General features: G+C 35.6%; 5 long non-coding RNA genes across 5 annotated transcripts; 4 read left to right on the plus strand and 1 right to left on the minus strand.

The window, feature by feature from the left end:
- Window positions 1–1,514: 1,514 nt before the first annotated feature.
- On the plus strand, window positions 1,515–1,996 carry LOC114544942. Its single transcript, XR_003690688.1, has 3 exons — window positions 1,515–1,552; window positions 1,681–1,785; window positions 1,956–1,996. It is a non-coding gene; the product is annotated as an uncharacterized LOC114544942 (long non-coding RNA).
- A 6-nt stretch (window positions 1,997–2,002) lies between these two features.
- Window positions 2,003–2,554, plus strand: LOC114544943. Its single transcript, XR_003690689.1, has 3 exons — window positions 2,003–2,030; window positions 2,292–2,347; window positions 2,445–2,554. It is a non-coding gene; the product is annotated as an uncharacterized LOC114544943 (long non-coding RNA).
- A 598-nt stretch (window positions 2,555–3,152) lies between these two features.
- Window positions 3,153–3,685, plus strand: LOC114544939. The gene is made up of 3 exons (XR_003690685.1): window positions 3,153–3,192; window positions 3,426–3,501; window positions 3,584–3,685. It is a non-coding gene; the product is annotated as an uncharacterized LOC114544939 (long non-coding RNA).
- Window positions 3,686–5,616: 1,931 nt separating this feature from the next.
- Window positions 5,617–7,227, minus strand: LOC114544940. The gene is made up of 3 exons (XR_003690686.1): window positions 7,192–7,227; window positions 5,813–5,885; window positions 5,617–5,656 (listed from the first exon to the last, which is right to left on the minus strand). It is a non-coding gene; the product is annotated as an uncharacterized LOC114544940 (long non-coding RNA).
- Window positions 7,228–8,566: 1,339 nt separating this feature from the next.
- On the plus strand, window positions 8,567–9,452 carry LOC114544941. Its single transcript, XR_003690687.1, has 3 exons — window positions 8,567–8,608; window positions 8,988–9,106; window positions 9,416–9,452. It is a non-coding gene; the product is annotated as an uncharacterized LOC114544941 (long non-coding RNA).
- The last annotated feature ends 686 nt before the right edge of the window (window positions 9,453–10,138 follow it).

Below are 10,138 nucleotides of genomic sequence, written 5' to 3' on the forward strand. Positions count from 1 at the left end.
AATATTATTGCCTTTTTATTGAGTTTTAATGTTTTGTCAAAATCTGGATTAAGGCTGTTTTCCACTCACGTGTTTTTCATACGCACGTACACGCACATAAAAATCTAAATTCTTATACATGTTACCTTTGAAAAAACGAAGTGAATAAATCGACCTAGATGCATGATAATTAATAAAAATTTAAAAGCAATTAAAATTCTCCGTATGTGTACATGCGTATAAAAAACGCGTAAGTAGAAAGCAGCCTTTAGTGTAAACTAAACGATTGCTAGGCTGCATAGTTACGTTAAATGAAAACATTTGCCCATTTCGGCTGCTAATTGAAAACATTTAGCAGGGTTTAAAACGTCTGCAAACAACACGGTACATTTAAACTGGTTTATCCAGTATAGCCAAAGGCAAAGAGTATAGCTTTAATAAAAATACCCTATCCTGCTACTGTTCTGTGCACAAATGTACACAAAACACTAATAGTACTCCCTAAAAACCGCCGTAACTCCAGCCTAGTCCCAGACCTCTCATTGCGCGTGTTTTATATTTCCGTCACGTCACCGAATGAAACGCGCGCGAGAGGCCTAACACAAAATATTTTCTAATCTTAACGGCCCGTTTAATGTTGTGACCTTGAAATTAGAATTGTTATTAAAGTAAATGTTTGCAATTTACAACAGTAACCGTTATAAAGGAAGCGAGAATAATTTAAATTATTATGCATTGTTAAGGCAATATCGATTGTGATTGGCTAAAAAGCTACAGATAATTCTCAATGTCTTGCCATCTACACGACATTGAAAATTATCCGTAGGTGACGTAATTTTTACCGCTAGTTTGTTGTTAAACTTCGTCTTTAAAAAGGAAATACATAATAAAACAATTATTGAATTCGGTTTTCGCATGATATCGAGAATTATCAAGCCTCAGTTTGCGTTATCCGCCTCAGCTTCGCTTCGGCAAATAACGCAAACTTCAGCTTGATAATTCTCGATATCACACTCAACCTCATCCAATAATTGTTAATTGGTGGATTGAAGTTTATTATAATCATAAACATGTACGTACTGACTCGAGTTTACTTGATAGTCGATAGCGTTGACAGCGAGCGACATTGAAACGTTTGTATGAATATTTCGACTCCTCGCAATATAATTAATATCCCGTAGCTTATTTCAAGCAAATGTTTGACTAACGACGTCGAACAAGGCCAGTTAACCGCGTCGTAGATCGTAAACTGACCTCAATACAGAAAGTGGGGACAAAAAGTCCCCACTTTAGCTAAAATACAAAACATTTTGTTCTAGGCCTCTCAGTTCCCACCTCGCCGCGTATAAGGAACATTAAGAAGCCTAGGGACTAGGCTGCGGTAACTCTGGTTGCTGAGTTGACTGGGTCCGAATCCATGAAATGGTAGTTTTGAAATTTTCCCGCCAGAAGTACGGCTGGAATATTAAGTCTTTTAAACTCCAATATATATTTCAAACGATTTTAAATATTTTGTAGGGACTTTTCTAATAGAATAAAGAAAGACTTATCAAAATGCTCATTGCTCACAAAGGTATTGTATATCTTTGCCAATAAATTTATTTAGTGTTCAACCCAAAAATATACATATTCTGAGTGCTATTACCTTCACAGGTGTTCTATATATACATAAAATAGTTAAAAAGTTTCGTCTATTTGCAGGAGACCAAAACAAAATATGAGATAAAGATCTCGAAGCACTGTTTCACGATTTGAGAAGTTGGGTTCGATCCAAAGCAGGTTTCGCGCTTTCACAACGCTCACTAGGTGAGAAACGTTTATCTTTAACCAACACACGCTGTTTACTCAACCAGCAACATTTTAGCAACATTCTTAGATTCATCTTAAAACTTGTGATTTTATAATCCTCTATATACTAGCCATCTGTAAATAGTTCAATTGAGATAAGTTTTATAATCTTTATTGTTGGCATATAGGCAATTGAGTGGACATCTTGTGGCTCTCTGGACAACTGATCATCCAACAGCAATGGCATTACTTTTGAGAATAATGTTCGTATTAAAGTAGTTATAGTTTTTAATGTCTAAAATATACAATAAAGTTTAAATGCGAGATTTCCTGTTCGTAAGTTTTGGTTCATAAACAATTATGTATATGGTGATATAGTGGTATCAACTGCTTTGGTAACTAAACTCCATCATTCATCCTTAAACTGTCCCACTGACGAAATAATTAAAAGGTAATTCATTCAGAAGTGTAAAACCTTTTTGTAAAGAAACAATTTTGTTGGAAAGTTTTTATCTTTCCTTTAGCCACCAGAGACTAAAGAAGATTATTTATCAATTCGTGACAATGTAAAGCTTGCAGAGTACGTTTTAAGGCAACAATCGTGTTCCAAAATTTCATAATGCATGCTTGTATGTACGTATTAGCCTGTTATTTCACGTGCTATACTTGTCTGTTAGAGCTCTGGAGAAGCGAGAGGAACGTCAAGGAATAAACTTGAAGGATATCTCTCGCATTGGAGGACAAAAATAGGGTTCAAATCCAGGAAAGATGTGAGAATTTAAATCCAGTTGTTTTATTACAAGTAAGTGTTCATATTAAGAAAATGGGAAAATGTTCTAGTCGTTTGAAAGATGAAAAAGCAATGGTATTTAAACGGATCTTTTTTACAGATTCAGTCAAGATCTGAAAGCGTACAACCTGATTTGGAATTACAAGGTGAGTCTCGAAGTTAAGGTTAGTTTCCGTTGAAAATATAGGAAATGAAAAGGTAATGGAGGATTTCCTGTCGCTATGAGTATAACAAGACAAATTCAATAGTCCTGACCTCTTTCTCTAAACTGTTCTCGTAAAAGAGTTTGAAACAATTTCTTTTGTTTTCAATGTGACAGACGCGAGAGGAACTTCTGGGGCTCTCGAATCTGAGTTGCGCGCATTTGCAATGGAAAAAGATCTGAGTGGAAACTACGTTGTTTTTTGGAATCACCTTTAGTTTGAAGTCCTGTATGAATGGTTTCCTGATCAACTGAAAATAGGTTAGTGGTAATCCTTATACTGCTCTAGCTTTTTAACAGTTCTTTTTAAAGCGCCCTCCCCCTATCTCTCGATAGCAATAATCAAACTCAGTAACGTATCTCTCCTATCAGGCGACTATTATTTGAGAGTCTTGTTGGAACAAAACGACGGGGAAACGCCGATAACAAATGTGTGAGTCCACGACATTTATCTATCAGGATTTGCAAATATTCAAACTACTGTCCTGCTTCCCGCGGCATAAAAACGATTCCAGATATCTAATATATAATATACCTCAGCGTCCTATTCTCCATATTGCTGCACAGTTCACACAATGTTATTTGTCCTGCAGTATGTAGTAGAGAAGTATAGAATCATGGATGAAACAATTCACGATTCGATCGACTTTTCTATTTTGTTTTCAGGCTCGAGTTGTTTAACGATCTGTACCACAGATTCCGATTGACAACTAAACCAACTATGAAAGCAATGTGCCTTCAGGTGGGGATGTCGTTTAGCGAGAGTCTAGCCATGTGTAGACTTCGAAGAATGAATGAAACAAGTTGGAATATTTTATTCACAGGCGATGACTAAAGTTTATGGAAAATGTTAGGAAGAGATTGGCGCTTTTAATGACACCAGCTAAGGATCATCTGTTATTGATCCAGTGTTACTACAGGAGCCTGAACTAAACTAACTTTATTCATACTGTTTCGTATTTTTGCACTTACATGAAAATGGCATCACCCACAGGGATTGGAAGGTAAGCGCGCACTTATTTATTTATCATTACTCTTTATATCCTAATCTTTAATTACCATAATTTAACTTTTTCTTCTCTAGCCAGAAAATGTTTTATTGTGTGCCTCGGATGACGAAACTCTTATAAAGGTTTGTGTCGCTTGTGTATTGAACTTAATCTCAATTCCGAGTTTTGTCCGTGATTTCGTTTCACGAAAGCAGAGCGCATTTTGCGAACGTTTTTTGCGTTCATGATGAAGACTAGCCGACGGTCACGTTCGACAGACGAGTCTCTGCGAGCAAAAAAATACTCAGTTGCGTAGCTAACACGACAATTTAGTCATGCTCTGCTAATATTTTGGAGTTCATTCACTGTGAAAACAATGGATTTCATAAATTTGCATAGCATGGCTGAAAATGCTTGATGTAAGATGACATCGAAGGAATATGCATCCTCATTGACACACGTGGTGGGTTAAAAACGCGCTAGTTCTTCCGATAAATTAAAGAACAGTTCCATACCTATACTTTTGTACGTGTAAAACTTTTAGCTTGATTTTCTTTTAAATGTGAGAATCCGACCGTGCAGCAAACATTAAAATCAAGCGATAACACTAAACTTGATTGTGATAGCCCTGAGTATATACCGCTATAATAGCTTTGTTCCTCATAATGATATGCTGGATTCCCCGTCCAGGTATAACTTCTAAAACACCCTTATTTTTACTTGTATTCCAATGCACCTAAGTTAGTAAAAAACCTGACAAACCCACTGGAGGGGTAAGAATTGAAAAATAGAAAAAAAATTCATCGTGTAAACAATTTATTTCTAAATCAAAAACTCACTCTTATATAAGCCACTTATTGAAATATTTTTGCTATATATTTCAGTCAGATGGATCTCTCAGTCATTTCTTATTCCTTAGTGAACAAATAGTATTTCAGTGAATTGCTAGAACATACCTAAAGAACAGCTATAAACTTCAATTCTCAAAGATATGTTGCGTACCATGTCTTTGGAAGAATGCGGATGTAAAGCGCGGTTACAGTTGGTGATAGGACACTTTCCACTAGTGAGTCTCTAATGAAATGAGTAATTTGTTAAACAATTAATCTTAATCACACATTAAAAGTTATATATGACCGCATGGAAATGATGTGATGCATATAACGTGAGAGGGTAATCTGTAGGAGCCTTGCTTATTAATCCAGCTAACCCTGACTAATCAATTTATTTTGTAATGAGCGAACTTTTGCCTGTCGGAACTATAGGATACAGAGTAGGTCTTCACCCGCTAATCATAATTACGGCTACTTTGAGTGAAATCGCTCCAACAACATCTTTCTTGCCGAAGTCAATTTAAATGCATTGGTCCTGGTAATTTTTCCGTGCAGATCAAGAAGCTGCCTCATTTAAGCGACCATGTCCTGTCGACTTATCCGCATTCCCAACACTTGTTGCTATTATCTGAGATGTTATGTGTCTTCAGTACGGGGAGCAATAATTAGTATCAATTATTCTATCTTCCGGCACCAAAACACCATCGAAACAATCATCAACAAAAATGAAACGATAATGCAGATAATTGTGCCATATATGGGGCCTCCAGAATTGAAACCAGTCGAGGTACAGCGTTATTTCAATTGATTTTGTGAAATCTTTACTGGGGGTTAACTTCGAATTTTATCACATTCCCATATAGGGGAATTACTGAATAAAAAAATAATGTCCAACAGTCTTAATATGACATAATAATAAACTGAACATATACCAATGTAGCCTGCAATATTTATCTTGCTTGGTATGTCAGTCCATCAAATCCATGTATGGCACAGCGATGGATGGAGGTGTAGTCAGTGATAAGAGAAAGGTAATAATTGTTAGCGACTCCTGGGTTGCCATAATTTATTTGATCTAAAATTGAGAAACAAGGAACAAGTAAATTAATATATTATTGTCCATAGTTGTGAGGCTATCAGCATTGTGATATCCCAGGTTTGTGCGTACCGCTACCATGGGACAACATTCCTTAGCGAACAAATAGTACTTCAGTGAATTGCTAGAACATACCTGAAGAACCGCCATAAACTTCAATTCTCAAAGATATGTTGCCATACCAATTCGGCTCTATATGCAATAGAATCTACAATTGAGATTACAATAACATCACTTTAACACAATTGAAACTATAATTGTATGTGAATCACAAGGCCCTATACTGTATAGTAACAGCATGTATTTTGTGACTTCTATAACAAAAAGAATATACAGAACAAAATGCAGGCTGTTTTCTTTCATATTCACATAATACCCCCAACCCCTGGATATTGGTAATTGGCAATTACATAATAGGAAAGAGAGAAAATAAATCTATTTTTAATAACACCAGTGTAAAATGAATGACATATCGAACTGTACAGCAAAATGTTGTGTAGGCATAATTCTTGTCATGCCTCCCATCACCAGATATCATGAAATTATCATGGTTTTTTAATGTTTAAATTAATCCGTTTAATTTAAAAAGCACAAAAATACCACCAAAATATAGCTAAAGAAAAATACTTTAACCCAATCGCTTCTGTTTTAATCCAGAAATTAATCAATATTGCTGTTAACCTGACACTGCAGTGCAGCTCTAAAAATCATATCAAATTACACGGAATTACAAACGGAAATATAATTCGCCTTTGGAATTTCGTTATTTTCTTCGTTATTTTTATCCTGTCGTCTTTTAACCGTTACATGTAAACTGTAAAGGCTTTAGTGATCTTTTCTGATAGTTTTTAAGTCAGGATGGGCAGAAAAACTCGAAAAATATAGCTTTTTTTATTTGTTATTGTGTATAGCGAGGCGTTGCTCAGCCGCACGCACATGTGGTTGTCACCTGAGGTTAGAGGTATCAAAAAGGTAACGTTGCCTACCCTGTGGGGGTAAAATAAGCCCGGTAATCGATTTCCGGGGTAAAATTGTCCCTAGAAGTCAAATTTTCGACAATATGGTGATAATTAAATGCACATTTTCCGGTCCATTTGTAAACACGTTTGTTGGAAATATCACTACAAATCGCCAAAGCGACTGTATTTCAAGTAAAATAGATGAAAATATTGATCCAAATGTATACTAGAAATATTTGGAGGTTTTTAGGCGAGATTTTTGGAAGGCTTTGCGTATTTTCGCTTCTCTAAAATTCAATTTAAAAAGTACAAGTTCGGCAATAAATATCTTGGCTGATACGAAAGCTTTTGAAATGAACTAAATTTATACAAATAGGTAAATGTTTTTTCTTTGAGATAACACAATTTCTAGTTGATTTGATAAAATACTTCCAGATAAAATCGAAATTATCTGTGTGCGCCGTTTACGAGCAGACAGCAATGAGTTTAGTGGTCTCATATTTATTAAAATGGGTGAAGTATTCGCACAGTAATCACAAGTTTAAATCAGCTTACCACTTTGAAATATCCTCTGATCGGACGTCTAACTGAGAGGATCCCTTAAACATCGAGAATACTTCATTAACAAATGCCGCATCCTGTCCTGTTTGAGAAGTTACGAGAACTTCATCTTGGGTATTGGTTACTCCTTACTCTGTTGAAAGTTTCATTCTGTTGTATGAGGACAACACTTGTAGTTGGTGTGGTGAAAGGATGCAGATTGTCCGTTGGATGTTGTGCTTTTGTATTAAAGACGGACCTCATTAGATATCAGCGCAAAATTGACACATTCATGGGAGTCGAACCCAATCTCCTAAAAAGGAGTATCCGAAATGTGTTCTTTGTGTGGCCAGGAAAAAGCGAGAGCTACAAGGCAACTCGCAAACCGACTGGCAGACAATACGAACGCACAACACAAAACACACAACCGACGACACAACATCCAACAACCCACAACCCACTAACTCTGTAGCTGAAACGACAAAAAATATGGTGAGTTGTTCCTAGAAAAGCAAGCATTCAAATTAGCATGAAGGCAATTGTGGCTGGGGATTTAACTGACGGCATGGATATGGGGTGGCTTCTTAGGGTTGGATACTGAAACTAAACTACGATCGTCTTTGTCTGAAAAACACAAAAAAAATTATTAGTAGCTCCCTAGAAAACGAAGAGCAAAACACAGTTAGACAAGCAGTGAGCCGTGTTTCCAGATACGGGGACAGAGATTCTTAGCTAACAGAGTGGCCACGGGGATCTACTTCTATTAAAAAAATAATTACACATACCTTGATCCTACCTAAAGAAAGAACTCACTTACCTGAAGAAAACGGTCGCAGATGGCTCTGTTTTATAGCCTGTAGGCTCTTGCATAATTGAGCAAAATTAAGACAACTTGATTGGTTATTTCTGTGCACAGGTCAATTTGTCATTGGTCAATTTTTGTACTCCATGATTGGTTCAATAAAAACCAATCAGATTGGTTAATCTATATTCAAATTTTGATCCCGTTTCTGTGATATTTGCAAGGTGATTGCACAACAAATGTTCGATTTCACACGTTTTGGAGCATATTCCAAGCCAATGTATCATAGTATGTGTGTATTTGTTCGATTATTTCTCTCATGAAGTTCACAAAAATTACAGTTCAATCATTATTAAAAGGCTTTATTTCCCTACCAGCTTTAGAACCCCATCGAGCAGGAAAGTCGGAATTTAAAAGGCAAGTAAATCTTTCAAACTGTTGTAGCATTTGAATTATGTGGTACATTTAACTACTGAACCTTTCAGAATATTGTCGAATTGGGCATGGCATTGAATAATATTAAATATAACAAACTGACAAAATCGCAAATGTGGTAAATTTCAAGGCTAAATATTGCAAATCCAGTGGAAATATGGCGTTTTACCGCCATGCATACATAGCTATTCACAGGTATGATATTCACGCGTTTTATATATTCAATATTACACATCAAAGCGGCCTAATCCTTAGGATATTGCCCAAAATGCAAACGAAAACCGGTTGCAGTGGTTTAGTTCAAATATTCAGTACTATTTTGATATATTTAGCGTCAAAATCGAACCTTTAGAAGATTTTTGCCGATTTTTTATATAAACATACCTGATGATATGAATTATCGCATCACCGGCAATAATATTTCACAATAATAAAAATATGGAAAACAAATTCGGGCAAAAAGCTGAAATTCTGACCTAGTTCCGATTCGAGCTTGTCTTAAGCACGTGCTTACCAACGATTATCGCTTAGCACTTATGAAATGCTATTTCTTCGATTCTTTTGCACATCCTAGCCCAAGAATTACTCAGAATTACAACAGATTGATAACATGTAAAATTGGGACGATTCGAAGACAACAGAGTACCAAAAAAGCAAAAAGATATGGAATTTCTAAAATATATCTTGCTATGGGTGAGTAATTTGAGATAACAAAGCAACCTATTATTTTGATTATTGTTTTTACTTATAATACAATGCAGGTTATAACTATATGCTGGTTGGAATATACTTTCAAACAATCGTTTCAACTGCTATCGTTTAGTGGTATTCCGGGGTCTTTAGCCCAAATATTTCTGAGATATTTAATGTTTGCTTCTGTGCAACATTATTGTCGGGAGTAATAGCCTATTTTGCTGTACAGTTCCATTTATCATTCATTTTACACTAGTGTTATATAAAATATAATTTTTTTATTCTCTCTTTCCTATTATGTAATTGCAGAACGAATATTCAATATGTTAGTGTACCAAATAAAAACTCATTATGACAATCGCTATCGGACGTCTATTGCATCGGAGATACGACTTGTGGTAAGCCAAATTCAATGTTATTTCTCGCGATTTTTCTATGAAGTCTTACATTGTGGTTTTTAAAGATTCTTCAATGTTTCCTCAGTTTGCGAGCTGAGAACTAGCCCTTGTGCAAGACAAAATTGGAAAAGTTAAATTCACTTCGTATGTTATTTGTTCTGAAAGGAAAAGGTTGGTTAATGATGATAGTGCAACGCATGTCAGGTATTCTGCTTCCAAAATTCCTTTTTAGCTCGCCTGCACTTTAGTGCAAGAAAGCTATTGCTATAGTCTTGTCGTCCCCGTCCCCGTCCGCGTCCACACTACATGATAAGTAGAATGTTAAGATGCCACTTTTATATTCCCATTATTTTCAAATTATCTACTTAAGGAGTCTATTTGTTAGCGAAAGAACCATTTACCAGGGGGAGTGAACATTATACAACAAAATATAATGATAAGGTCAATGTTAAAATGCTATATTTTTGTATACTTTGGCTTTACATCAGAGGAATCATCAAAGTTTCATGCATTGTGAGTGCCATTTGGTACACATTTATACAATAATAAAGAGAGTTTTGCTCAAATTATCAAATGATAAGGTGAATGTTAAGCTAATTAGCATAATGATAAGGTCAATGTTAAGATGTTATAT

Source organism: Dendronephthya gigantea, unplaced genomic scaffold, assembly GCF_004324835.1.
Source record: "Dendronephthya gigantea isolate DGI-Jeju-01 unplaced genomic scaffold, DenGig_1.0 001080F, whole genome shotgun sequence".
In the NCBI taxonomy this organism is placed as follows: Eukaryota; Metazoa; Cnidaria; class Anthozoa; order Malacalcyonacea; family Nephtheidae; genus Dendronephthya; species Dendronephthya gigantea.